Source organism: Pogona vitticeps, chromosome 2 (genome assembly GCF_051106095.1).
Source record: "Pogona vitticeps strain Pit_001003342236 chromosome 2, PviZW2.1, whole genome shotgun sequence".
Taxonomy (NCBI): Eukaryota; Metazoa; Chordata; class Lepidosauria; order Squamata; family Agamidae; genus Pogona; species Pogona vitticeps.
The window spans coordinates 108,467,512-108,494,456 of record NC_135784.1 but is presented as its reverse complement, the minus strand read 5'-3'; the positions used below and the strand labels follow the sequence as shown (position 1 = coordinate 108,494,456).

Below are 26,945 nucleotides of genomic sequence, written 5' to 3'. Positions count from 1 at the left end.
TGCAGAAGTGCTTAGCTTCAGAAATGTCTTCTTTGTCTTTGTTCTATTTTAAGACCAAGTATTAGTATCTCTCATTTCAGAAACCATTTCAGTGATGGATCAGAGTGCTCCATTGTGTGGCTGTGTTGAACTAAGTACTAGGCAACCATCTAGAAGATTTAACACCCCCTCCCATATTGTGTTAAGTTGCTTATCAGGCTCAGTTAATAGAGATGGGCCCAAATTAATTTGGAACCCTGTATCCGAATATCATTGTGTGGCAGCAGAGATGCTGCATGGGCCTTCTCCCCACCGCCTGGACTGGCAGAACCACTGACCTTTCGTTGCACGCTGTCAGGGTCCTTTGTCTCCAGCAGCGCACCAATCCTGGCAGGAACTCAGCCAGCTGGTCCCGGCCTCCACAGGCAGCTGTCCACTCGGTCCTTTTTATTTATTTATTTATTTATTTATTTATTTATTTATTTATTTATTTAATTTATATGCCGCCCACTCTACCCAAAGGTCTCTGGGCGGCTCACAACAACCAAAATTCAATGCAGTAAAACAAAATGATTAAAATACAGTTAAAATACAATTAAAATACAATTAAAAAATACAAGAAGGGACAAGAATATTTCAAATACAGTAAATAAATAATTTGTACCACATAGCCATACCTAACTAGAAATCTTGGGGGTTGGAACAATGGCAGAATCCTCTGACCTCAGAATCAGAAGCTCCGGTAACAACTGGTCTGCCTCATAACTGCATGCCTACTGCGGTATTTTACCACTTTCTAAATTCATTTATATAGCATGTTTATTCTACATGTTGGGGGATAAATTAGAAAGATCCTTGGTTTCTAGTAATCTTCATCCCCCTACTCCTCTTTTTGACATGCAGTAGTGAAACTAGTATATGTGCCAATGATAGACAAGCTGTGGGCGTTTGTTCCCGTCTAGACGTTAACCTTCTGTACTTTCTATTTTGAACTGCTCCGCATGGTGTGGCAGGATTCTTAAATCCTTCCATCTTATTCAGAAGATAAAACAGAAAGATGATCACCCATCTGAGATTGAGTTCTTGTATTAATTCTTTGTTTCTCATACCCATAATGCCTCTAGCTGAAACTTGGGAGTTAAAATTCTAATGAATAGGTATTTGGGTTCTGGACTCCTATCTTTCTGAAACACCTGTATGAACTCCAGCATGGGATTTTTCTTCTTGTGAATTTAACATTTTATATAGCTTTAAGTCATCTGATAGCTGGAGCTTTAAGTCATCTGATAGCTGGATAGCATGCTGGACTAGAAATGCCAGGAAGTGTAGATGTGTTTGCTTATGTAGCACTCTCCTGTGCTTAGTGGGTGTAATCATATTTACAGGTATTTGAATTCATACCTTTTTTTTTTAAAACGGCCGTTTGCTAATACTGGTATCCAATTGTACATGTTAATGACTGCCTCTGGGCTCAAACTAACTGTTTCCTGTTAATTTTATTTATGTTAAAATGCAGCAATTCTCCAGGTGTCCCTTAATCCTGTCTGGGTTAATTAATAGGAACAACTCAGCTATTCAGGTGGCAGTTGCATCGCTAGATCATTTCTGCTTTGCTCCCATCCCAGTCATTTTATGTCCATTACATTTGTGTTGGCTTTTTTGATGGCAACTTAATAGATTGAGAGTCAAACTATTTATTTATTTATTGGATTTCTATCCCACCCATCTAGACCAAAGGTCTACTCTGGGCGGTTTACAAATTTTAAAAACAATAATAAAAAAACATATATTATAGATCAAAGATGGCAAAAGTATAAGAAATTAAGATACGGTAGGATGGAAAGCCTGCCCAAATAGCCAGGTTTTAAGTTTATTCCTGAAAACACCCAGAGAGGGAGCCGGGCAGATCTCCACTGGCAAGTTGTTCCAGAGGCAAGGGGCCACTGCCGAGAAGGCCCGGTTCCTCGTTCTTTCCTTCCGGACCTCCCTTGGCGTTAGGCCCCTCAGCTGCCCGGCCTGGCTGGAACGAGCGACTCTGGCAGAACTGGGTGGGGGAAGGCAGTTATTGAGGTCCTGTTTAGGGCTTTATATATAATCGTAAGAACTAAATCAATGCGGAAACAAATGGGCAGCCAACGCAAGGCGGTCAGAGTGGGGGAAATATGATGGTACCTTTTCACCCCAGTAAGAAGTCTAGACATTACATGGCAGGTGTGTATATAACAGTCTGTTCCAGTGTTAGAACATGGAAAGTAGTATTGGGAGCTGCAACTGTGGGAGAAGGATCTGTTGGATTTGTGATGGGAGAACGGTTTTTTTTTAAACCTGGGATGGAAAAATAGCTTGCAGAGCATTTTTGCATGGAAAATTATACCTCTCTGCCACTCCTCCATACTCTGTTGCTTCTCACATTTGAGGAGTTGATACGGACAAGTGAAGTCAAGCTTATTCTAGATGCACTATCAAAAAAGGAAGAAACCTTAGTAGACTGTTTTCAGGATCAAGGTCCTCATTTGGAAATGCTTTACAGTATGACTATTACTGTGCAAAGTCATCCTCTTACCCCAGCAGTAGTAGCAGTTGCAGAAAACAATAGCCTGTAATTTTTTTATGACTGGCGTCTTCTGCTTCAGTTATGCATACAGTATTTGTTTTTGACTTACACACAAGGGCGGAAATGCTGTTGCTTACTTTCGTAAGTTTCACTAGAGGAGGCCCCTTGAATTAAGGGTGATTTGGTGAGTCAGCTCCTTCATAAGTCCCATTGATACAAATGGGCCTACTCTAGTTGTGACTTACTATGCAAAAGGAAGTTGCAACAAGAATAGGCCCATTTGAAATAAGTTACAACTAGAGCAGGCCTGTCCAATGGAGCTTATGGAGGAGTTGATTCACCAAGTCCCCACTAATTCAATGGGGGTAGTGTAACTTACTACATTAAGCAACTGGATTTCAGCCAATAAATACGGAGTAATGTTAGATATACCTTAATCAAAGGAATGTTTTTGACACTTCAAGTGGTTGCTTGGTTGAACTTATGATTTTAAGGAGAACTTTGAGTGTGATATTTGTTGTGGTGACTGTATTCTCTATGAGATTCATTCTCTATGATCAGATATCTATCACTCAGGGCTGAACTTTTCTTCATGGGAGTTTCTTGGCTATCCCCAGAAATGGCAGCCCCATGGCACTGCTCTTCTCTTGCAGCAGAAAGCCTGAAGTGAGTTTATCTTTGGAGCAGAGGTGGGAAAACATTGGAGCACAATGGTGTCATATCACAAATGTCTTGTAATGTTATTGGGGAGGAGGAGGAGGAAAAAAATGTGGAACTTCTGTTGTTTTCTGGTGGCAGGCACATGTATTCTGGGGCATCCTTCTCTCTTTGCACAATCTATAGCTTGTTGGCTGTTTCTCAGTGGGGCTTTTTGTATTCCTTTGTGCAGACCAGGAATGTCTAATTCTTTCAGATACCAAAAAACAAAAAAAAACAAAAACAAACCCCAACAAAAAAACTGCTTTTTCTGCTGAATGTTTCTGTAAATTTGTAACAGAGTGAAACAAGACTGGATAGATGCAAAATATTCATTTAAATTATTATTATTATTATTTACTGTGAGCCCAAAATGTGGACCCAGCTTGGTTCAAAGTACTTCAGAATAACTGAAGATTTAATTACAGACAGCTCATGTCACATTCCTCCTTTATTTTCTAGAAATATATTGTTTCTTTCCTCAGAGTCAATTGCTTGTTAATCCCCGCCCCTTTGTTGCATCTAGTTGTAGCAACCGGTGAGATTACAAAAATTCTCCAGATCTTTAATCGGAACCATTCAAAATTTATGTTTTAAATGATTAATATCTGGCTGTAACAGCTAGGTGCCTCTGAGTACAGTTAAGTTCACCTTCCTGCCTGTGTTTACTTGGGACTGAATCTGATCTCCATTTCATTTGGTTCTGAGTGAATATGCCAAACATCATCTGCATATAACCATATTGGTAATCCAGCAAAGAGGAGGGGAAGGAGGAGAAGGAAAAGAAGGGGCCGAGATATTCCGTTCTGTGATAGGGTCCATTAACATTTTGTATTGTTTCTGAGTGACTCTACTTGTAGAGTGGAAGAAGAGAAGCTCCTTTGTTCAGTCACAAGCATCTTCAAGTGGGGTTGGGTAGAAATCCCAGGCAGTCTCTTGTGAACCAGTGTAATTCTGAGCCAAGTGGAACAAAATTATGTTTGTGCTCCTCCAAGATATCTCAAACAATATGTTGGACAGTCTGCATGTTACAGCCATTTGGTCCTGTTTTTGTTGGATGGGATAATGGGTGGAATGATAGCTACAGGTGATGAACAAATTATCCTTTGTTGTTCATGAACTTATTGGCGTGACTTCCAGGCCCCTAATAGGTAAGGGGAAGGGATGATAAGTACCTGTGAGTGAGTTGGCTGATGAAGGGTTGGGAGAGGCTGAGATAGAAGAGGAAGACCTGGAAGGCTCAGGGGCTTTCTTCAGGGAAACAGGGGGAGAGACCAAGACTTAGGAGGAGCAGGAGCAGGAGATTATGTGCGGAGAGGCCACAGTTCTGTGCCTCAGCGGAGATAGGGAGTGACTGGGAAGAGAAGCTCTGGGCCAGAGTCCTTGGGGCCTCTACCGTTTGGTGAAGAAAAGGACTGCAGACAACAGAGCTCAGAGCCAGGACTCCAGGAGCCGGCCACACCTCCAACACAGCCTTCGTGTCTGCACCATCCAGGAGGACAGTAGCACCCAGAATAACTGGATGCTGGCCATGAAATTGCCAGTATGCGAGACAGAGGAGGCTTCAGAAGGAGCAGAGGAGTGGCCACCAGGAACTCCCACCTGACTCTACTGGCTGTCCTTAAGGCCTTTGTCCAAGGCTGGGATGCATCCACACACACACCCCAAATATTTCAGAGACCAGGACTTTTAGGGCATCTTGTGGCTTTAATAGGGGATACTCTTGACATTCCCTGGGGGATTAGGGCCAGAAACCCAACCTCCAGGAATATCCCTTGGAGGGAGTAAAGGACAATGTTCCTCTTTGTGTTGGTTTCTCGATTACAATAAAATCTGTTCTTGCTCATTCTCACAACCTGGAGCCCATGGAGTTATTCCCAGGAGACTCGTCTGCTGCCAGCACCAATGGCAGAGGGTCCAGTGGCATTCACACTCCATTATTCATATTTTTTTAATTCTATTTGTATGCCTGGATCAGTGGTGGTGAACCTTTTTGGGCTCATGTGCCCAAATTGAGGGAAAAAACACAAAAAACAGTGGGTGGTGTGCCGTTACTGCAACAGCTGTGGCAGCAGCAGACCCAGAGGACCCAGAACCAGAAGTGCAGACCCAGAACTGGTGGCGGAAGGGGGAATCCTGGCACGGAGGTGCCTCAAGACCCCTCCACTGCCAGGACCAGTTGCTCTAAATCCACCTGCCGAAGCACCAGCACCGGCTACAGCCGCCTCCTGAATTTTGGCTGTGCGGGGGCTGGTGGTAGCGATCTGGCGACCTATGTCTCGCGCGCCAGCAGAAAGGGCTCTGCGTGCCAGCTGTGGTATGCATGCCATAGGTTCGCCATTGCTGACCTAGAGAATAAAGAGACAAGGAAGAGTCTTATCTTATGAAAATAATCCTTGAACTTCTTACAGTAGTCTCACTAGGTTCCAGAAGACAGCCTTGAACACAGCACCCCAAAAAGAATGGAGATGTAAGTCTCAATAGTGTGCATGTTTCCATGGAAATAGATCCCATTAGTAGATCACTCTAAATAGTTAGAATGGTTCAGTAGCATTTGCTTTCTGGTAAGTACATTTAGAAGTGCAGCCTTAACTGATATATATGCAAATTATGTTTGCATACATTTTAAAATAGGTTGAGTTAAAGCTGCATGAAATTCTTTATGACAAGATTTTTAGTTTCTTTTGAATGGTGATGAATGATTTTAAAAGGGCAATGATTACATGAACGAATGATGATGAGTTAGTTGCATTGAATTAGAAACTGGAAAATCATATTACCTGAAACTTACAAATGTTATATATTGAGACAGGTGCTGTAGATAGGACTCAGTTGATTAACTTTCTTGCTACTTGAAACCAACATAGTAGATTGTGGATATGTTGTCAACTGTGTATTGTTTTTGAAGCAAATGCCCTGTGCTTAATTTTTTTAATCTGGACTTTGAAGTTAGCTTGAAAGTGATAATTGGAGTGACTGAAATCTAAGATTTTTCATATTTCCATTAATTTTGCCAACAGTGGAAAATGTTTTAGAAAATTATCCCCTTGTAAGTAGGAGCCTTTTAAGCTCTATGAAAGTTTTATTGCCTGCTTCCAAACTGGTTCTATAATGGACAACACTGGAATCCACAGATTGTGATTGATGTATGCAAACCTAGATAACTCCTTTGCAAATATCAAATATCTTCTAGTACAGCCCCCTTTCCCATCTTTTCCCAAAGATTTAGTATTTTGTGTTTAAAGCAAATAACTACAACTGCAAACTGAACACAATTTATTCTCCACTTGCTTTGATCAGGAGCACTTGGATAATCACTTCCTGTAATTAAATTGTTTGAAACAATAAAGTTAATCTTCTTAGTGCATGTGAAAAACTGAACCACAGCTTCAGTGGAAGAATTTGTTGTTTATAGGCCTGCATTTTCAGGCCAAGCAGTTTCATTCTATACTGCAAGCAATTAATATAATGAATTTCCTTTTTTCCTGCCACAGGTAATATTAATAGTCATATTTTGTGCTGATGAAGCTGTTTTGGTATCATGAAACTGAACCACAAGATGTTATTCAGTTGATTTTCTAGGTTGGTGAAGGGTGCAAGAATGGAAGATTCCAAGAAACTAACATCTGAAAGCCTGCAAATTAAAATACTTTTGTGTATGTAAACTCCACATGTTTTTCTCCATGAATATAGGATAAGTACATGAGCGTGCTGGAAAAGACAATAATGGCGGGAGAATGTGAAGGCAGCAGGAAAAGAGGAGCTTAATAGTGCCATGACATTTAGTTTGCCAGCCCTGAGCTGGCCTGTTAGCAGCAGGACATTTTGGAGGTCAACCTGACTGTATGGAAGAGTATTTAGTGGGAATGGGAGGTTATATTAAAATTATTCCGATGGCTCTTAGGAACATAGTAAGGTAAAGGTAAAGGTTCCCCTTGACAATTTTTGTCCAGTCGTGTTCGACTCTAGGGGGCAGTGCTCATCCCCGTTTCCAAGCCATAGAGCCAGCGTTTTGTCCGAAGACAATCTTCCATGGTCACGTGGCCAGTGCGACTTAGACACGGAATGCTGTTACCTTCCCACTGAGGTGGTCCCTATTGATCTACTTGCATTTGCATGCTTTCGAACCGCTAGGTTGGCGGGAGCTGGGACAAGCTTCAGGCGCTCACTCCGTCACGTGGATTCGATCTTACGACTGCTGGTCTTCTGACCCTGCAGCACATAAAGGCTTCTGCGGTTTAGCCCACAGCGCCACCACGTCCCACTAGGAACATAGTGGCAGGGGGAAATGTGACATTGACTATGGGTGAATTCATGAATAGCCTTCAGTGGCATGGGTACCATCTTTTAATGGCTAGTCCCTGGCATACACAATTTCTGTCCAGATCATCACAGAGAATATATATGTATATCTTCAGTATGAAAGATAGTCACACAATCCCTCTTGGCTGTCTATGCAGAAATTGCCTATGTATTGGGTATAGCATGTGAGTAGTTTCAGTAAAATGGCAACATGCAAATGATGTGATATTCTTGGACTAAAACTCCCAGAAACCTTATTTAAATTTATTATTTATTTAAAATATTTTTTACTACACCTTTCTTCTTGAAAAGGACCCAATAGCTGTGCTGGCCAGGATTTCTGGGAGTCGTAATCCAAAAACATGTGGGTACTCAAGGTTGGGCACCACTGGTTTAAAGGATGACTGTAGCAGTATGTGTTGCAACTTTCTAAATAAGGGAAAGTGTTGAACTATTTAACCTGCATCAGTTCAGGTGAACAGTGTGATTGGCAAAGATGGCGGACCCCCTGTTGATTCGGGTGTATTCAGTCTGGATCCAGGATTTGAGCAACGTGATTTGCTGGTGATGCAGATTTTCTGACTTCCATTATGAAGCTTACAGATGGTTAAGATAGCTTGTGATTAAAACCTCATGTATGTTAGAAAGCAGTTGGCATTTTGCTGCATGATACTGCAGCCAGAAAAGCTCTCAGCCCACATCTAGTGGAAGGCAGCCAAGCACGTTGTGGAACATAGCCAAGGGTAACTGTCAAGACTCAAGGACTGTGCTGTCCCTTCTGCTGGCAGTTGGGTCCAGACTTGCAGTAACGTGTTTCTTTTGAGATTGGCTTGAAGCAGAATCTGACATAACTGGGAAGGAACTAGAGGTCCTAGCAGCAGTAGCCTTTCAGATCCAAGGGGGCATCCTCCTCCTTCTAGCAATCCTGTGTTCACTGAGTTCATTAAAGTCACACCATGCCCAGATTTTTCTGCAGCCAGGACCATTCGGGAACCTTCCTTTCATTGAAAGATGCAGTAGTGGTTCTGCTGAGCTTGCTTCGGGCGGAATCTTGCCTCCTTTGCAGCAGCACAAGCTTCTGATTAGTCCTGCAGCAGCAAAGACCATCTTGGTGGATGTCGGCTACGGCAATGGCAAGGATGTGTTTCAGATGTAATTTCAGTGCTGAGATGCGTGAAAGCATCGGCAGCGAAAGCTGCTGAATAATTCATAAGAATTATCTTCTGCAAATTTTAGTAGACCGTTCCTTCTGCATTGCTTCAAGGAGTGTCTCCATTATTTAACAAATTGCTTGTATAGTCTCCAGCAAGTTGATGAAAGAGTATATGGTTTAAGTCTGAAGTATTTATTATTTATTTCATGTTGACCTGACCTTTCTCTAAGGAATGTATACATTTTTGCCTGCCTTCTTATCCTCACAATGAACCTGCAGTGGCTGGGGTTGGGATGGAAAAAGAGGGCCAAAATGCACAGGATGGAATAACATATGCACTGCAGAGATACAGTCTTCATAGCTGCAGTGTTTCCACAATCAACGCGCAAACAGAGCCCATTGTTTCCTCCTTATTGCCAGTTGCCAAGCAAAGGTGATCTGATTTACCACTTGTAGGACTCATAAATCTAATTAGAAGATAATACAATCACCTTTACTTCTAAAGGCAGCTCCGCTTCTAATTGTGGAGCATGCTGTCTTGTCTGCTTTGCCAGAGAAGTACGGCAGCAGTGAAGACCAGAGGGCAGACAAGAGGGAAAGAGAGGGAGAAAGGTTGTTCCAAGGTCAGCTAATGAGCATCATAGCTGAGACGGGAAATTTAAAACCAAGTCTTTCCGATTCTTGTCTCTCACACGGGATTCATTTCCAAGACTCATTTGTTTTTTTTTTAAATAAAAAATTGTGTTGGCTCAAACTCTTCTCTTTCTATTTAATATATCCTGGTGCCAGAGATTTCAGTGATTAGTTTAAGAGCAACTTATACTTCCATGTGTTTCCCAAGGCGCATGCAGTGAAATCTGGAGAGGAGATGCATTGATACACGTGTGCCACATGTTGTGGCCATAGAGACATCCCTTTCCCCCTACAAACATACTTCTCTTCACATTTTATAGTGACTACCAGGAGAACCTTGTGGACCTGCAGCAGCAGATGTGTTTGTCATGTGAATTAACCATAATTCTGGGACAGGCAGAAATGGTTGTCTGCCCTTGGGTCCTCCAGATCTATTGGCAAATAAAAGAACAGAGAAGAAAATCTGTAATCTCCTGGGGTAAGGCTTCTGTTAAAATAGAAATCAAACCCTTGCAAGTTTGGCATAGCCTTCTGGTACTGTATCAACTTAATTAGGACAAGCAGGTTGGAAATAAAGGGTAATGATGATTTGATCAAGGAAGTTATCTGCAAAGAGCATAGTGAACGGGCTATGTGCAGATGTTAGCGTAGGAGATCTTTGTCCTGCATTACAACTCCGCATGTGAATATCTTTGGTGAGCAAACACCATTGTGTTTGAACTGAAGTGGCGAGGTCTCTGTATCACTACCAGTTCAGTCTGAGGTGCTGAAAATTCCTGGCATGAAACTGCCTGTGGACCAGCATATTAAGTAAATCAATCCAACTACTACCAAATGCAAACAGAGAAAAGAAGTACATGGACTAAAGAATGTGTGGAAACTCAAAAATAGTTGTTGAGAAAATCATTAGCCGCTGACCGCTGAGAGATTGAGTAAATCTGCATTATTGTCCTAACTGAAAATATTATTACTCAAAATTCATTCCCAGGTCAATAGCTCTCACTCTTAGTTCCATCACCTCATACTAAAATCATCTTCTAAATGCTAGAATTGCAGCACTGAATTTAGAGTGAATACCATTGATTTAGATGAGTGATATTTTTTTGCCATAAATATATTTGTAAGGAGAACATTGCTTCAGCAGCGAAACTCTGCTTTTTTTCCATGGTACATTTCTCTCAGAGTGAAGATACAGAGAACCACCATCCCTCGTATTTATGTAAACATACTCATAAACTCATTGATCAAATCTTTGCAGGCTTTGGAATTAAGCTTCCTCTCAGTAACTAATCTCCACCATATGTTTTGGTCCCATTGCTTCAGGAAAGGTCCAGAAGCGTGTCTGTGTGCATCACCTGAGGCTATTGACATTCTGAATGCAAATGGTTTCTGCATAATTTATTATTCTTGCTATGGTTGCCATTCTTGTAACATTCAATAACATGCAGTAAACTTTAGTAAGGCAGTCATTCTAGGCTTGTTTACCAACTTTGGGTCAAGCTCTTTGCCTCTAAAACAGCCAAGAAGTCTGGAACTTTTAAAAAGAAAACAAATTGTGCACAATTTTTATTGTGAGTTTTCTTTTATAATTAAAAAAAAGCTTACAGTGTGATTCACATAATAACTGTCACCTAAATTATGTCACAGTGTTGTGTCTTGACGTGTCAAGATGTCTCCTGAAACTGATCAGGCAGAATTGATGGGTAATTATAGCCAAATCGGTGTGCCATTTCTTAACAATGGCATATAATGTATCATAGCCGAGTAATCACGTATATCAAAAGATGATCCAGCAGACACAAGAAAGTAAACATAGTCATTTTGTAGCAGTCACAGATGGAAGATGTTTGGAACAAATACTTTTTGTGTAATATGGAAACGCGCCCAATTCCATCCAAATCCTACTTTGTTACAAATGAATCCAATGCTCATCTCACATTCCATTTGATACCATTACTAATCAGTAGGAGCAGCCTCGTGGCACAATGATTAAACTGCAGCACTGCAGTGAAGACATTACTCATGACCTGAGTTTCATCCCAATTGGCTCAGATAGCTGGCTCAAGGTTGACTAACCTTCCATCCTTCTGAGCTTGATAAATTGAATACCCAGCTCACGCGGGGAGGGGGGGGGAACGGAGGTAGTGTGTAGACTGCAAAATTATGTTGTAAACTGCCCAAAGTGCTTTAGCACTATGGGGCAGTAAAGCAGCAGCACACTTTCAGGAAAGTATTTTTTGCAAATCTGCTTGTTTCTTAATTTCAGATTTATCATATATTTTTGTGTATAAGACAATTCCTTTTTTAAAATCTTTAGACTAAAAATTGAGGGTCATCTTATACACGGAGGTACGGGGGAAAAGGGATCAAAGCACTGCAGGATCGCAGCCCTTTGATCCTGCAGCCCTTTCATTGCTGCTTTATCCCTCCACTTCCTAAGCCCTGCGGGGCTTAGGAAGTGGTGGGGAAAGCAGCCATGAAAGGGATGCAGGATCAAAGGGCTGCGATCCTGCAGCCCTTTCATTGCTGCTTTCCCCCTTTGCTGCAGCCCTTTGATCCTGCTTTCGTGGGGCTTAGGAAGTGGAAGGGGAAAGCAGCAATCAAATTTTCTTATTTGGTGTTGGAAAAGTGGGGGTCATCTTATACATCAGGTCATCTTACACATGGAAAAATACAGTAGTTTTTATCTTTCATAGGGTCAGATACAACCCCCTCCCAACATCTTCTGTAACCAAAGGATGTTCTTAAACATTCTCAGGTATCTGTGGGCATTAGGTTTGTATTACCTGTAATCACTTTAAACAGGTTTGTGTCATATCAGCTCTCGCACGGAACTGTTTTTAGTTTGAGTTTTGAGAGAAAAAGGAGTAAGTAAGAAAGAAAAGTTTTAATTGCTGTCAGTGGGAGTCACTTAGCCAACATAGAAGTATGTCTAAAAAATAACTTCCCTTTGCTTTTGAGTGATTCGTCAGGCATTCAGAGAGGATTAATCACACCAGCATTTAACACCTACAAGTTGTTTTTGATGAGTTATTCTTCAGATTTTAATACCTTAAAATATCTTTAATACCTTTAATACCATTTATAAACATGTATGTATGTATGTACATACATATGTACGTATCGTGTTTCCCCAAAAATAAGACAGGGCTTATATTATTTTTTTGCTTCAAAAATGCATTAGGGCTTATTTTCAGGAGATGTTTTATTTTACAGTCATGTCATCTTCTGGTTGCTACACAATGGTGGAGGTCAGGATTTCACTTAACTAGGGCTTATTTTTGGGGTAGGCTTATATTCTGAGCATCCTGAAAAATCATACTAGGGCTTACTTTCAGGTTAAGCGTTATTTTCGGGGAAACAGGGTATGTATGTATGCGTGTGTTTTTTAAATTTTATGTCATGTTATTTTTTTTACCCTACCCTACCTTTCTCCTTAAAAAGGACCCAAGGTGGCTTACATAATTAAAAGGCAATATTTGGAGCTAAAATGGCAAGTATACAAATACTTAAAAGGATCAAACAAATACCACATTAAATATACTGAGCTGAAAACTGAACTTGATTTTAGTTCTTCTGACAAGCCGAAGATTTGTTTTTCTCATACCTGAACCACTCAACAAACATATTTAACATAGTTTTTAAGGCATTTAGATGGAGCTCTGTAAAAGGATCCTGTCCTTTTCCAGAAATACAGGTAATAAGCTTGAATTCCTATACAGCTTGGGTCCAGGGTATTTCCCCATGTGAGACTTCTTGGCCTTTAAGATTGGCAGAGGAGACCTTTCTCTCAGTCTCATTGCCAGCACAGGGACTGTTGATGGGGACAGAAAAAAGGGCCTTCTCTGTGGCAGCTCCTGGGTTATAGAATGCTCTTCTTTGGGAAATCAGGCTGGCCGTTCCCTTTTGTCCTTCCACCAACAGCTGAAGACCCATCTTTTCAGGCAGGTTTTTAACAATCATGATTGAGTCCCTGAATGGCATTTTAAAGTTAGGATAGCTTTTAATGTTTTCCCGCTTTTAGTTATTCTGTTGTATTTTGTTGTTGTTTTGTCATTAAGTTGTGTCCGACTCTTCGTGACCCCATGGACCAGAGCACGCCAGGCCCTCCTGTCTTCCACTGCCTCCCAGAGTTTGGTCAAATTCATGTTGGTAGCTTCAATGACACTGTCCAGCCATCTCATCCTCTGTTGTCCCCTTCTCCTCTTGCCTTCACACTTTCCTAACATCAGGGTCTTTTCCAAGGAGTCTTCTCTTCTCATTAGATGGCCAAAATACTGGAGCCTCAGCTTCAGGATCCGTCCTTCCAGTGAGCACTCAGGGTTGATTTCCTTCAAAATGGATAGGTCTGTTCTCCTTGCAGTCCAGGGGACTCTCAAAAGTCTCCTCCAGCATCACAATTCAAAGGCATCAATTCTTCGGCGGTCAGCCTTCTTTATGGTCCAGCTGTCACTTCCATACATCACAACAGGAAAAACCACAGCTTTCACTATTCAGACTTTTGTTGGCAAGGTGATGTCTCTGCTTTTTAAGATGCTATTGAGGTTTGTCATCGCTTTCCTCCCAAGAAGCAGGTGTCTTTTAATTTTGTGGCTGCTGTCACGATCTGCAGTCATCATGGAGCCCATGAAAGTAAAATCTGTCACTGCCTCCATATCTTCCTCTTCTATTTGTCAGGAGGTGATGGTACCAGTGGCCATGGTCTTAGTTAAGGAGTATATTATTGTATTTTAATTAGTTTATAATTTAATTGCTTTTTAATGTTTAACCTATTCTGTTTTTAATTCTATTTTTTTTTAATCTTTCGAACTGCCTTGGTTCCCCTTATCAGGAGAAAGGCAAACAAACCAACCAAACAAAATTCTCATGTGTCCATCTAGAAACAATAATGATGTGAATAGTGATCTGAAAGATATAGACAAGGTTTTCTCTTAGCCTGATCCACCTTGCTGGACTAATGATGTAGAATACCATTTGTTGCACTGATTTTTTAAAAAATGATTAATCCTCAAACATTTTAGAGATGCAGATTCATGCTGTCCTCATCTGTACGAGTCAAGTAAGCTCACCTTCTTACAGTTGCAGTCAGGAATATCCTTGTATTAATCTATTGCAATGCCAGTACAAAAACCAGTAGAGACCTCATGCTGGAAATGAGAGTCTGTGATCTATATACTCCTTAAATTGGACTTAACTTATTCCTCCTTTTTCTCAAGAGCTTTATTTTCCTGCCAGTCAGTGCGTTTGTACATAATGAACTATCATGTAGAGCAATGGGGAACTGCTCTCATAATCTGCATCCCTACAGTCATTTTTGGATGCTAATGAACAGTACTAGGGAGACATCAACCATTACAGTACATGGGGGCCTGAATAAATCAGTGGGTATGGATCATTGACCATCTTTGTTGTAAAATAAATGGCCTGTGGTCACTTAATCATATAAGGAAACATCTTGGGGTGGGAAAATTGGAAGTAGTGTTTGTAAGCTGTAGATCTTCTTATAGTGTCATGAACACAACATCTTTCAATATATGGAGAAATTACAGCTACAGATTATTGATATAAATGCAGACTTTGTAGATTGAGGAGGTTTCAGTGTTAGCATTTGGCTTTGCAGTGTCCTGCTCCTTTAATTCATGCTTTTAAAAAAATTGTACCTGGCTTTCTGTTGTTTGACACCTCTTCATTTCTGAGTTGTAAATGCAACATGGATAGCAAGACCTACATGGATGTTATAAGTGTGAGTAGAGGAAACATAGGCTGACTGGATGGCTCGATGAATTAGCAGTGCCAGAGGTTGGGAGTCCAATTCCCCACTGTGCATCCCAGAAGAGGAAGCCTAAGTAGCCTTGGGCAAGCTGCACAGTCCCAAGCTGCCCCCAGAAGAAGGGAACAATAAACCCACTTCTGAGTACTCTCTGCCTAGAAAACCCTGGAAAGAGTCACCATAAATCAGAATTGACTTGATCACACACAGTTTTTATTAGGGGAAACATGGGGAGGAGGTATGGAAATCCTGACCTCTGCTCCTGTGTTTCCATTACTCTTTTCACACAGAGATCAACTTTCTGAAAATAGTAGCCACCTCTACCTATGGAGGGGCTACGTGCATTCAGAGTTCTGATATATCTTTTCAGAAAGAAAAGCACTCTCCTCTGGTTTTGCCCTTTGAGATTGCTATATAAATGCACTAGGAGAAAGGAGGGCTTACACACACAGCCACCTCTTCCGGGATTCATAATCTGTAAAGCGGACTACACAGATCAGTTTCTCAAATAATCATAATAATAATAGTAATAAAGCTGAGAACTAGCCAGCCACCCCCTTTCCCATTCCTTCTTGTTGGCTGGCCTTGCTTGTTGGCCCGAGGCTTGAAAACTAGCATTTAGCTTGCTCAGCCTTAAGTAGCCTAAAGGAAGACTTCTTTATTGACCTTGGATGCTAATTCACCATGAACGGGCATTGCAATGTAGCCAACTTGAAATACTGTGTTTTATTCGTGCTCATGTAGCCTTCAGGTACAATTAACCTTCCTTTTAAACATCTTATGGGAGTTCATGCCATTGGTGTGTGAACCTTTGCAGATTTGATTCCATCCCCTTTGGTATGAGTTGCTTTTTAATTTAAATGAAATGATCCTAGCTACCCAAAAAAAATCCAACCTACATCCTTTTATGCTATGTCTGTTGTATCTCTTCGTGTTCAAGACCAGCAGGCACTTTGATAAGACACTTAAAGGTCACCTCCTCTGACAGTGAAATTCATTAAAATAATTCATTATCATCTGCTTAAAAATTGGCTTGTTGCAATATGTTAGGTCAAGCTTCAGAAGGCTTCAATCCTTAAGGGTTCAATTCTATGCCATTGTTATTTTCAGAGTCCTCCCACTGAACTAAGCCAACCAACAACAACAAAAAAGTAGGAGTAAATTGATTGGTCTTGATACCTAAACAAGGTCCCTCCTACCTGTGCCACATGGACCGAGAACAAGGTGATACAATGGGGAGGTGGTAGTGTGGTTTCTTCTAAGAAGAATCACTTTTGAAATCACCCTCAGCCCTACTGCCCTTGAGCTATAAACCACATGTGGCAGTCTTCTAATTTTACCTACAGGAGGCAGTGCTCTGGAGAAGACGAGAGCACTCTTTTTTCTTTGAGCCCATCCACTCCTGTTCTGCTGTTGAGAAAAAAGTTGGCAAATTTCCTGAACCTGCTGCTACCATGCCAGCAACTTGCTTGTTGTATGTTGGGCTGTGTGTCTGTGTTACTCAATATCCATTCCCATTGCTATCTGAGAAGCTGGACTGAACAAACACTGATTCTCACAAAATCAGTCTTCCATCTGTGCTATACCAGTTGTGAGGGTATAAAGAGATGCTGCACAACTCTGGGAGAAAGATGATAGCACCCTTCTCTCTTTCACACACAGAAACACATGGGGGAGGGGAAGAGAGCTTTGGGCAAAATTGCTTCTCTCCCATCTGTGAAAGGGGTACTAAGATTCCCAGAGTCACTGGGGGGGGGGGGATACAACCCACCTAGTGAAAATAAGGAAAGGCAGCAAGGCCAAACTAATCAGTGATGCCTTGAGGCTTTTTCAGTTCCTGTGACAAATTAAAAGAGGTGAGGGGTGAACCAAGGAGGGGGACCAGAGGGGATTGTAGGAGAGGAAGCAGCAGAGTGTAAAAAGTTTGGGCAAATTAGGCTGCCTCAAAGATCCAATTTGCATGTTGAAGAGGCACGAAGGGATCAGAGGGTGAAAGCCAATTAACAGATCAAAGGAAGCAAAAAACCCCTAGAATGGTAGTTGGTGAAATGAGAAGTTATAGACAAGAATAAGATGTGATACTAAAAATGGGTCACACCCCTCATACAGTAGAAACATACACACCCCTCATATGGTAGGAGCAAATGCTGAGAGGATTTCCTGATTAAAAGAGCATCCTTTGTGAGTGTGCCCCATCGTCAGGCTCACACAGTGAACTTGTTCCAGCTGGACATCCATATTCATGCCAGCCCCTTGGCATGAAGAGCTGTGCAGTTAGTTCACTGGGCAAACTTAGAGCTAGTAGCACAGTAGGCCTACTCAGGCTATAGCTGTTTAACATAGGCTTCTGGCTGCCCGCCCGCCTGCCTGCCTGCTTGTTTTTTTAGGGAGAGAGGGAAGGGGAAAAACTGGAGGGGTAGAGAGGGCATGAGTTCCAATAAAAGGTTTCTTCCTCTTTTTTTGTGCTTCATGTACTCAAATGCAGGTGCAATGTATAAGGCATGACCTTGATACACTAGAAAACAACAGCCCTCTAAAACATTTTTGAAGATAAAGCAGGAAGAGGAATTAGAGAGAGAGGGACAGAGAGAGACTTTAATTTTAATCTGTATCATTAGGTGAAACTCCACAACTACAGGTGAATGAGGAAATTAACAGTCCTTGTAGTTTAAAAAAGAGTGGACGAAATGCTATTGCACTCAACATAGCATAAAGTTACATTAAGGAGGTTTTCAGGGAGTTATGCTCAATGCAGCATTTGCACTGTGCGCCTGATTGTGCGATTGATTGTACAAATAGTTGCACAACTGTGCCTGTGGAGCTGCTTGCTGGATATGACCTGAGCCTTGCCACGAATTCTGCAACGGCTTGAAATGTTAAAAAATGTTTATTGACAAATGTGATCAAGGAGGGAATACAGAAAGGTACCTCACATATTTTTATCATTTGGTGAAGGATCAGGGGACATTTCCAAGGACAGGCAAGATGTGCTGAAATTTAATAGGATGCTGGTGCAGAAACCAAGAGAGTTAATTGATTTGAGACAGTTTACTTGAAGGGCAAAGCAGGGAAGAATTTCACAGTGGTATTGGGGAGAAAGAAAAGCTGCTGAATGAAGTAAGATGAAGAAGTGGTGGGGCACGGTGAACAGAGGAGGGCATACATCAAAAATGAGGAATTTGTATGGGAATCTCAGAAGGTGTGCTTCTAGGAAAGAAGGAGTTATAGTGGGGCATTAGGGAATGCTGCATAAGGAATGAATGGGAAAGGATAAGATGGGAAGAGTGGGGGCAAGTTTTAAGTTGTGAGAGCAAATGGAAAGGTAACTGAAAGGAAACCGAATCAGGTGACCTGTGTGGTGCAAAGAAGTAGAATAAGAGTGCAAATCTAATGGTCCAAGATGCCTAAGGGCCTGTTGACTGAACACTTAGTTCAAGCAGGGCTGAATCCAAATCCTTCATAGATGGACACTGAATAGGAACCCTCCAAATCTTTATCCCAGCATTATTGTTATGTCCCTGGACTGAAGAGGCTTTGGGTCTAGCATAACCTGACCTCCATTCTCCCCACTTTGGCTATTTTGGAGCTTTTCTGCTGCCAGGTTTTACCCAATTGAGCAGTTCTCTCAGTAGATGTCCACCTGTGCAAGACATTTCTGCTTAATCATGTTGGAATTTATAAGGATAGGGAAGAATTGCATCAAATGGCTTCACCACCCTGGTGAACTACAATGATGTTCTTCCAATTTCTCACATTAGACTGCCATTGTTGAATAATTCATTCATTCATTCATTCATTCATTCATTCATTCATTCATTCATTCATTCATTCATTCAATCAGTCAATCAATCAATCAATCAATAGGCACTGAACCCTGGCCCTAGCCAGTTTGCAGGCTCTTCAGCAGCATAGCTTAGGTGCCAGTAATGAAAATTATCTTGACACTGGCTATGCCTCCACTGCCAGATCCTATCACCTGCTTTCTCTTTACTGTGGCTCCCATTGCACATCCTGGCAGGCAGTATTCCAATATTACATTTCTTGTGCAAATGGGGGTGGATTAATGCAAAGAAGCACTGATGGTGGTCAGGCTAAATTATGATAATACTGTCTTAATGGTTAATTAAGAATTCTAAATTCTCTGTTAATGGTTCTGGAAGTGCCCTTCATAAACCAAGGAAACAACAGAATTTTAACAGGTAGTGTGGCAAGTTAGACAGAGCCAGAAAGAAATAGCAGCTGCTCCCATAGTTACCATGCCTTACATTGGGAAGAATGGGCAAGCTTTTCAATTGTTTGGTGGTATGTTTTGTGGATTATGTTATATATTGCAGCATATACAGTGCCTTATTGTGATTATGAGAAAGACTTTCCCTCTTTTGGGTAGCAAGTCAAAGACTACATAGTAACAAACAGAACTAACAGTACCCATAGCTAGAATGATTTTGCATCCATAGCAGTGATTGTTGGCTGTCAGGATTTTTCTTCCAAAGTTTTTAAAGCCCCTGTGGTGTAACACTGACCATGCGAGATGCCCTACTATGTCGTGCCAGTCTCACTGTGGGAGTCACTGCTAGAATACTAAGCTGGTAACAGCCAAACTGCCAGATGGTAACATGGTGGCATTTTAAAGTAGTTTATCTAGCATAGAATCAGGAGGAGGGGGGGTGTCTTCAGCCAAAAAAAGAAAAGAGTGTGTATGATATACATATTTAACTAATGAGAGCCTTGAGCAATCCATAGTAGTTTAAAACCACATAGAATTATTTGTTTTCTTCTTGCCAGTTCAGCAAATCACTGCATATTCCCTGTCTTCTCAGCTTTACAGAAGCAAATAACTGCACAATGTTATCTGCATGCCTGGCAGGTACACAGTCTTTTAATGTGCATGTTCAAGGCTATACTAAAGTAGAAAAGACTAATACTTTTATCAATTGAGCTGGTCACTTGACCAAAATAGATAGATAGATAGATAGATAGATAGATAGATAGATAGATAGATAGATAGATAGATAGATAGATAGATAGATAGATAGATAGATAGATAGATAGATAGATAGATAGATAGATAGATAGATTGATTGATTGATTGATTGATTGATTGATTGATTGATTGATTGATTGATTGATTGATTGCAGGTGGGTCACCTTACTAAAACCTCACTATACTAAATAGCAGTGAAGGAGGATGGATAGCACTATATTTTTGCAGGTCTCTGTATTTCTACAAAATGTTTCTAGTGTTCTTCTCTTTGAAAAGGATAACAGATAGAAAGCCTAGAAAGATTGCTAATAAAGATGTGAACAGTCCATCCACTTGTTCAGAATGGTAAATCATAGTTTAGGGAAATTCACTCAGTGTGTGAAAAAGTGGTCACTTTTGTACAAAAAGGTGTGGGGGGCGATTTTTCCCAAGAGATTGTAATCAAAGAAAAATAAAACATCTCATTTTCATGCCTGCTACAGAGCAATGCAGTACCACTATGCTACCCACCAGAGGAAAAGTCTTTCTCGTAATCACAATAAGGCATTGTTTATTCTGCAGTATGTAACCAATACCACTATATCATATTTTTTTTGTTTCTCGATCTAATTTGTATATCCTTTTCTAGGCATAAGCAATATGGCTCTCTTGCACAATCATGACAATACAGTATATGTTTTTATTCCTTCATTATGTTAAGATTTGTGCAAGGTTTCCTAGCTTCATGTTTGTTTTGAAAATTTCTGAGAAACATGTACTAGAAATCTGTTTTGTGCTATTGATTTCCGTTGGTCTGTCTGAAACCTTTTAATAAATGATATCTTTCCAAGCCAGCCTCATGAACTGCAAAAACTATTTGACTAGATTAAATCCCACTTTTTTTGGCCTTATGTCTGACATAACTAATCTCGTTACTTTTTCCACCATGATTAGAATCTCATAAGTGTGGACACCTCAATTTACAGTTCACATTTAAAGAAGGGGTCTCTTATGTCTTGCCAATGCACGGCATGTTCACTCTCGTTAAATTATACATATGCTAATGAAGTGTGAAAATCAGCCAAATAACAACTCTCTGTAATCACTTAATGTCCCCAGAGCACTGTGGGTTTTTTATTACTATCTTATGATTTGCAACCTATTCTTAGTCACGTTTCTTCTAGGCTTTCATTCCAACAGCTGAGTTTAATTAGCATCTTTTTTACTTTCACCGGTTCTGAGAGCAGGTCAGGAAAGTGCTGCTGATCACCCATGGAACAACTCACATTTTCTGTTTTGAAGGAACTAATCCCATTGTTTCAACTGCATCCTGGAATGACTTCCCTATGCAATGCCTGGGTGCTGCCTGCTTCAGCCGGAGGGTATTGGGCACCCATTGGGAAAGGTGGAGTTGAAAGACTGAGCATTTTAAGGTCGCGAATACATTTTTAAGGTCGTTTATTTCTTTTGATGGAAATTTCTTTAACTAAGCTTCCCTCTTCTACCTTGCTGACAGCATAATTATTTATCCTATTTTAAAAATATAGAATATTTGCAGGATCATTCCAGAAACAGCTTGGTGATGATGTTCCATTGATTTTTATTGCCTAGCTTTCTTCCTGGAAGGTTGTACACATGTAGCCTAACAGCTTGGCTTGAATTCTACCCATCTGATGTGTTGTGAAGGTTATTTACAGCTCCATGCACTGTCTCACTGATGCAATTATCCTGCCAGGTTATCCTGCCAGATTTTGCAGGTTCTTCTATGAAACCACCCACTCTCCTCCAAAAATCTTCTGTGGGTGACCTAATAGCCTCTTTTCCTGTGACAAACTAATCATCTGAAAAATGCAAGGAGTCTCAACAGAAAGAGCTTTGTATTAGCATTGTTGTCTCTGAGAGATACAACTGGTGCCTTGCTAGACGATGATAATCCGTTCCACTGAAATCGCTGTTTAGCGAAATCATTGTCTAGAGAAAAGCAATTCCCCAAACCTGTTTAATGCGTTCCAATGGGGAAGAATCGTCATCGTCTAGCGAAGATCAGCCATAGGAAAGCCGCTTTGTGAACCGACGATCAGCTGTTAAAATAGCTGTCTTGCGAAGCTTAGGTCCCAAAAACACCCATTTTGTGAGTACAGAGGGAGCTGTCAAAATAGTTGTCTAGCGAAAATCGGTTTGCGAAGCAGGGACCAAACATTGTCCAGCGAAATTCCCACATAGGAATCACTGTTTTGCGAATCGCTATATAGCAAAAATTCAGTGTCTAGTGAAAAAACTGTCATGTGGAGTAGCTGTCTAGCGAGGCACCACTGTAAATTGAACTTTGTATTTTATTGGGATGGCACTTAAAAAATAGCCACTAGAGTGCTGCCCAGCCCATCATGCCACAGGACAACCTGATGCTCTCCAGTAAATTCAGCTGAAAACTCTTCAAAACACCATCCACTACTGCTAATGATCAGCTCTATTGCAAGCTATCCCATTACCTGAGGGAGTAAGAGAAGTGCCTCCACTGTCACTCATGCACCATCCCCTCATAACACTGAGAGTGAAGAGAAGGAGAAGGAGGGGGGGCAGCAATGCAGATGTGACTGCCGTTAGAAGAGAAGGAATGTGTTGGTAGCAATGAAAGTGTTTGTCTTAAATGGTGCATACCTGGGCAGAGTAATGGTTTGTGGAAAAGACTGGTTTCCTCTGGTTTCTCATGAGCTGTGGAAAGTACTGAGAACTCTTAAGTACTCCAATCCTGAGCATGACTTACTTCTGTGAATAGATATTTTAATTCAGTGAGGATTTCTGTGAGGAGATACTTTGATTCTTTTGGAGATTTATTTTGCTTGGTTCAACTACTTAAACCTCTTTCTTCTGTTTGAAGACATATTATGTTGCTGGGCTTCAGGGCAATGTATTTCTGGTAGTGCTTCTTCAGGTAGGCTACTTACAAAACTTGTTTTGTAGCAAACCTCAAGAAAAAAGTTTGCCTTTGTGGGTAAAAGAATGAAATATGTTGTTTGTATATGGAGACAGAGGGAGTAGCAGCACACTAGAGTTCTGAATCGGTTAGATTTTTGTCTCATACATTGGAGATAACACTAACTGCCATTTTTCACTACTTAGCTCAGTGGTTCTCAAACTTGGGTTCCTAGATGTTCTTGGACTACAACTCCCAGAAATCCTGGCCAGCACAGCAAGTGGTGAAGGCTTCTGGGAACTGCAGTCCACGAACATCTGGGGACTCCAGTTTGAGAACCACTGACTTAGCTCTTTAATTCTACAAAGCGTACGATTGTTTGTTCATTTCATGAATGCTCAGTAAACTTCTCTTTGAGGATGTTGGCCCTCCCCTGGATCTGCTGCAGGAAACAGGATTGCACTTCCTTTAAAAAAAAGAGAGCCCAAAACATATATCCCAGTGTCCTCCTAAGCATTTTTTTCATTTTGTCTTGGAACTGACTCCTTTTATGAACATCATATGAACACGGAACATCTGATGGAACTGTGGTTGAATATAGACCATATAGTACAACAGCAATCCTATAATGCTTACCATTTTGATTAGCAGCATAACTTTCCACGTTGTTGGCAGAACCACCAACACTGCTGCAGCTCAGACTCACATGAGTACCCCCTTGCAATTTAATGCATTGACTCCCCTGAAAAAATTATTTTGGTTTCCGCTTTCTGAACTGGGGCCATGGAAGATCTGTTTGAAGACATATTCAAACAGTTCAGAGGAAGGAAAGAATCCTGACATAGGGTTTACAGCCATTATCTCCCTTGATTTTGCAGAATAGATGCAGAAAATGTGAACATCAGACTGATGCTTCTCACCGCCTGCAAAATGGGATGGCTGAAGTTGGCCTGACGTACTGGAAAGAGGAATTCCTCCTCAGCTCTGAACTATTCAAATGGCTCACTGATCTTTTCCCTCAGGCTGTAGATGCGAGGACCTGGCTTGGGCAGGCTGAGGGGCTTGTAAATCATTTGCATGCTCTGTGCAAATGAGCTTAATATCTATATGAATGCACACATTCATTTATCCTTCTGCTCAGTGCACCCTGGTGAAATGGGGCCCAGATTTATCCTGCCAATTTTGTACAAACATTTGATATAATGGCTAATGGCTACAGTGGGCCTACTGGAATTGTGACTGGAGATGGGTTCACTGGTTTGTGCCGGTTCATTTATCAGCCAAACAGGAGTTCGGTGTTTCCCAGGCTCTGCTCCTCCAGTGGGTGTCCACTCAGAGGCAACACCCTGTCCCGCTTCCTCTGGGTGCTGCTTCTGAGTGGGTGCCTGCAAGAGGAGGTGGGCCTGGGCAGCACCAAACACCTGCTCAGTCAATAAACGAACTGGCACAAACGCTGGACTGGCAGTTTGTGGCCATCTCTAGTTGGTATGTACTACATTAAACAACAGGATTTCATTTACTATGTTTTTCTCTCTCCTTGTTTCTCTTAGAGAGAGAATGATGGGTTTTATATTTCTAATAACAGTAGTGCTTTTCAGAGTGTCCACCACAGCCCTTAGGTTCTAAGTCTTGCAAAAAGAAATATTTTCCAAAGTTGAAGAGCTACCAAGGCACCTAAGAAAACAAGCTTCCCACAAAGCTGCCTGAGGTAGAAGAGGCTTAGGAAGGGCTGCCTAGTCCAGCTGAATATGCAACAGCTTTGTATTCTGCTCCTCATTTCCCATCTACAACTATTGGCTTGAAGGACCGTTGCAGAATGTACTGGAAGAGAGAACATTGTCAGGAGATGGGGGGGGCAGTAAGAAGAGAGAATGACCTAACATTAGATTATGTTGATTTGCAAGATCTGAGCAGAATTGTCAGTGATGGAACATTTGAGATCCGTATATGTACCACCAAATCACCACACACCAGAAGTGATTTGATGCCACACAGCATCTTTCGATTGTTGTGGTGGTTGTTATTCAATTGGATAGTGGCAAGGTGAGTGGAATGGAGACTATGACAGGAGACTAAGACAGGGTATCGCCACTAAAGCTCTGCTAAGACAAAAACATCTCCAGAGACAAAGTAAAAAACAGTAATTTCACCCCTTAAACAGGTGCACTTCTGCATATTCTTTTAAAATATATATATTTAAAAATATTTTCAATATCTGTATTTTTAAAAACTTTTTAAAATGTATCCTCATTTTTATAACCAGACACAGAATTCCCTTTCAAGAAGGATTCTGATAAGCCTATTTGGCCAGCAAGGTTTGTAAAAGTTTAAAAGTTAACTAAGATCACACTAGTGTATACAATGTTTCATTTTGAGAAGATCCTGTAGACTAGCCTGTACTGCACATGTTCAGTCTTATAACAAAGTGCCTGTTTTTCCCATTTGAAAGACCTTTTTTTGAGTATCAGTAATTAAGCCACTGTAGCCTGGATCCTTTCCAAAAATGTTTTAAAAGGGTGTGTCTAACCATTCTCTCTCAAGATAAGCAAGATTGATATTTTCAGTTTGTATGTTATTTTAATTCTGGGGACATTTAGGGTCTCCTGTTTCTGAACAGCAGCCTGTTTGCTGCAACTGTGCATAAGTTAATGAGTTTTGTTTGGGCTGCCCCCATTTTTAGAATTGCCTTGTAGAATGTTGAATTGCTCTGACAGCACAATATCATTGCTCTCATGCAGTAGTAGTTAAAAATAAAACAGTCCATTGTTCTATTTACAAATGGCCAATAGATCTGGATGCCATGGAGAAAGAATTGATGGGCAGTTCACTCTTAAGGTTGGAGTAGAACTTGCTCTTTATTAGGAATGGGAGCTGATGCAAAGAATTCTACAATATAAATTCTACCTGGTCTCTCTTGCTTGTAAGTGACTTGGATCTCATCCCAGATAGATTTAATGAATGATTTAGCAGTTCATCTCCTTGTAGACTTTCAAATCCAAGTTTTCAGTCACTAATGTTCCAGAATAAGAAGATTGCTGCAAAGAAAGAAAGAAAGAACGAGAAAGAGACCATTTAGAAGTAGAAAGAAGATCCTTTTATTGAAACTAGAAATATCCCAGGTTTGATTACTTGAACTGGGCTAACATCTTTTCAGAAAGAGGCATGCAGGACTTACTTTAGCCTGCTCTCTATAACTTTCCCAACTGACGTATTTTAACACTGTAGTTATTATGTGTGCATAATAACAGTAGTGTGTAAAATGATAAGTCTCTGCCCCACTAAAAAGCTTGCTCTTTTTGTCATTGCCATTCAACCCTTGTAAATTAGACAGCAACCTCTTGCTTATTTCACTTTTTCATCATCATTAGGCGGACTAGATACCCATTTTAGCTTGTGCGTTACCCACATGGAAGTCAGAACAGAGCAAATGACCTCTTTACTTCATGGAGACACTTTAGGTAGGTGCCCACTTTCTCTGATACCTTGGGCCATTTTTGTATCTAGACAGGTGAAAGAAATAACATAGTTGATACAAAAGAGACGGGGTGGAAGAGATAAAAATATGATCTTAAAATTCTGGAAAGAACTTGCATTGCAGTTGAGTCTTAAATTCTTAATGAGTAGTTTGCTTAAGAGAAGCACATTGCCTACCTTTAGAACAGCAACACTGTCCGTTTATGAACTGCCTCTGAAGTTCAGTTTTGTCTTTGGTACTGTAGTACTTGCTTAGGAAAAAAAATGATTCCACCAGCTTGCAGATGTTGGCTGAATGATACCTAGGATACATTCTCAATCTCAAGCAGAGCACTAGCCTGTGCTCCTCCACCTCCAGAACTGAATTTATTGTACAATACAGCCAACATCCATCCTTTGCAAGGAAATTATCACTGCTGGTGGGCAAACGGTCTTTCAGGGATGGTTTTTCTACCATCGTCAAACCTTCAGTTGAAGAACACTGACTTGAACATTGGGCAGGCTTCT

At 41.0% G+C, this 26,945-nt stretch overlaps 1 protein-coding gene and 1 long non-coding RNA gene across 4 annotated transcripts in view; one reads left to right on the top strand and one right to left on the bottom strand.

Annotated features, from left to right (window-relative positions):
• The window catches only part of PPP2R2B (protein phosphatase 2 regulatory subunit Bbeta), a 334,440-nt gene that overhangs the window by 147,916 nt on the left and 159,579 nt on the right, over positions 1-26,945 (top strand). The gene's annotated exons all lie outside the window — the stretch shown is intronic.
• On the bottom strand, positions 25,875-26,744 carry LOC144586847 (uncharacterized). Its single transcript, XR_013541904.1, has 2 exons — positions 26,616-26,744; positions 25,875-25,999 (listed from the first exon to the last, which is right to left on the bottom strand). It is a non-coding gene; the product is annotated as an uncharacterized LOC144586847 (long non-coding RNA).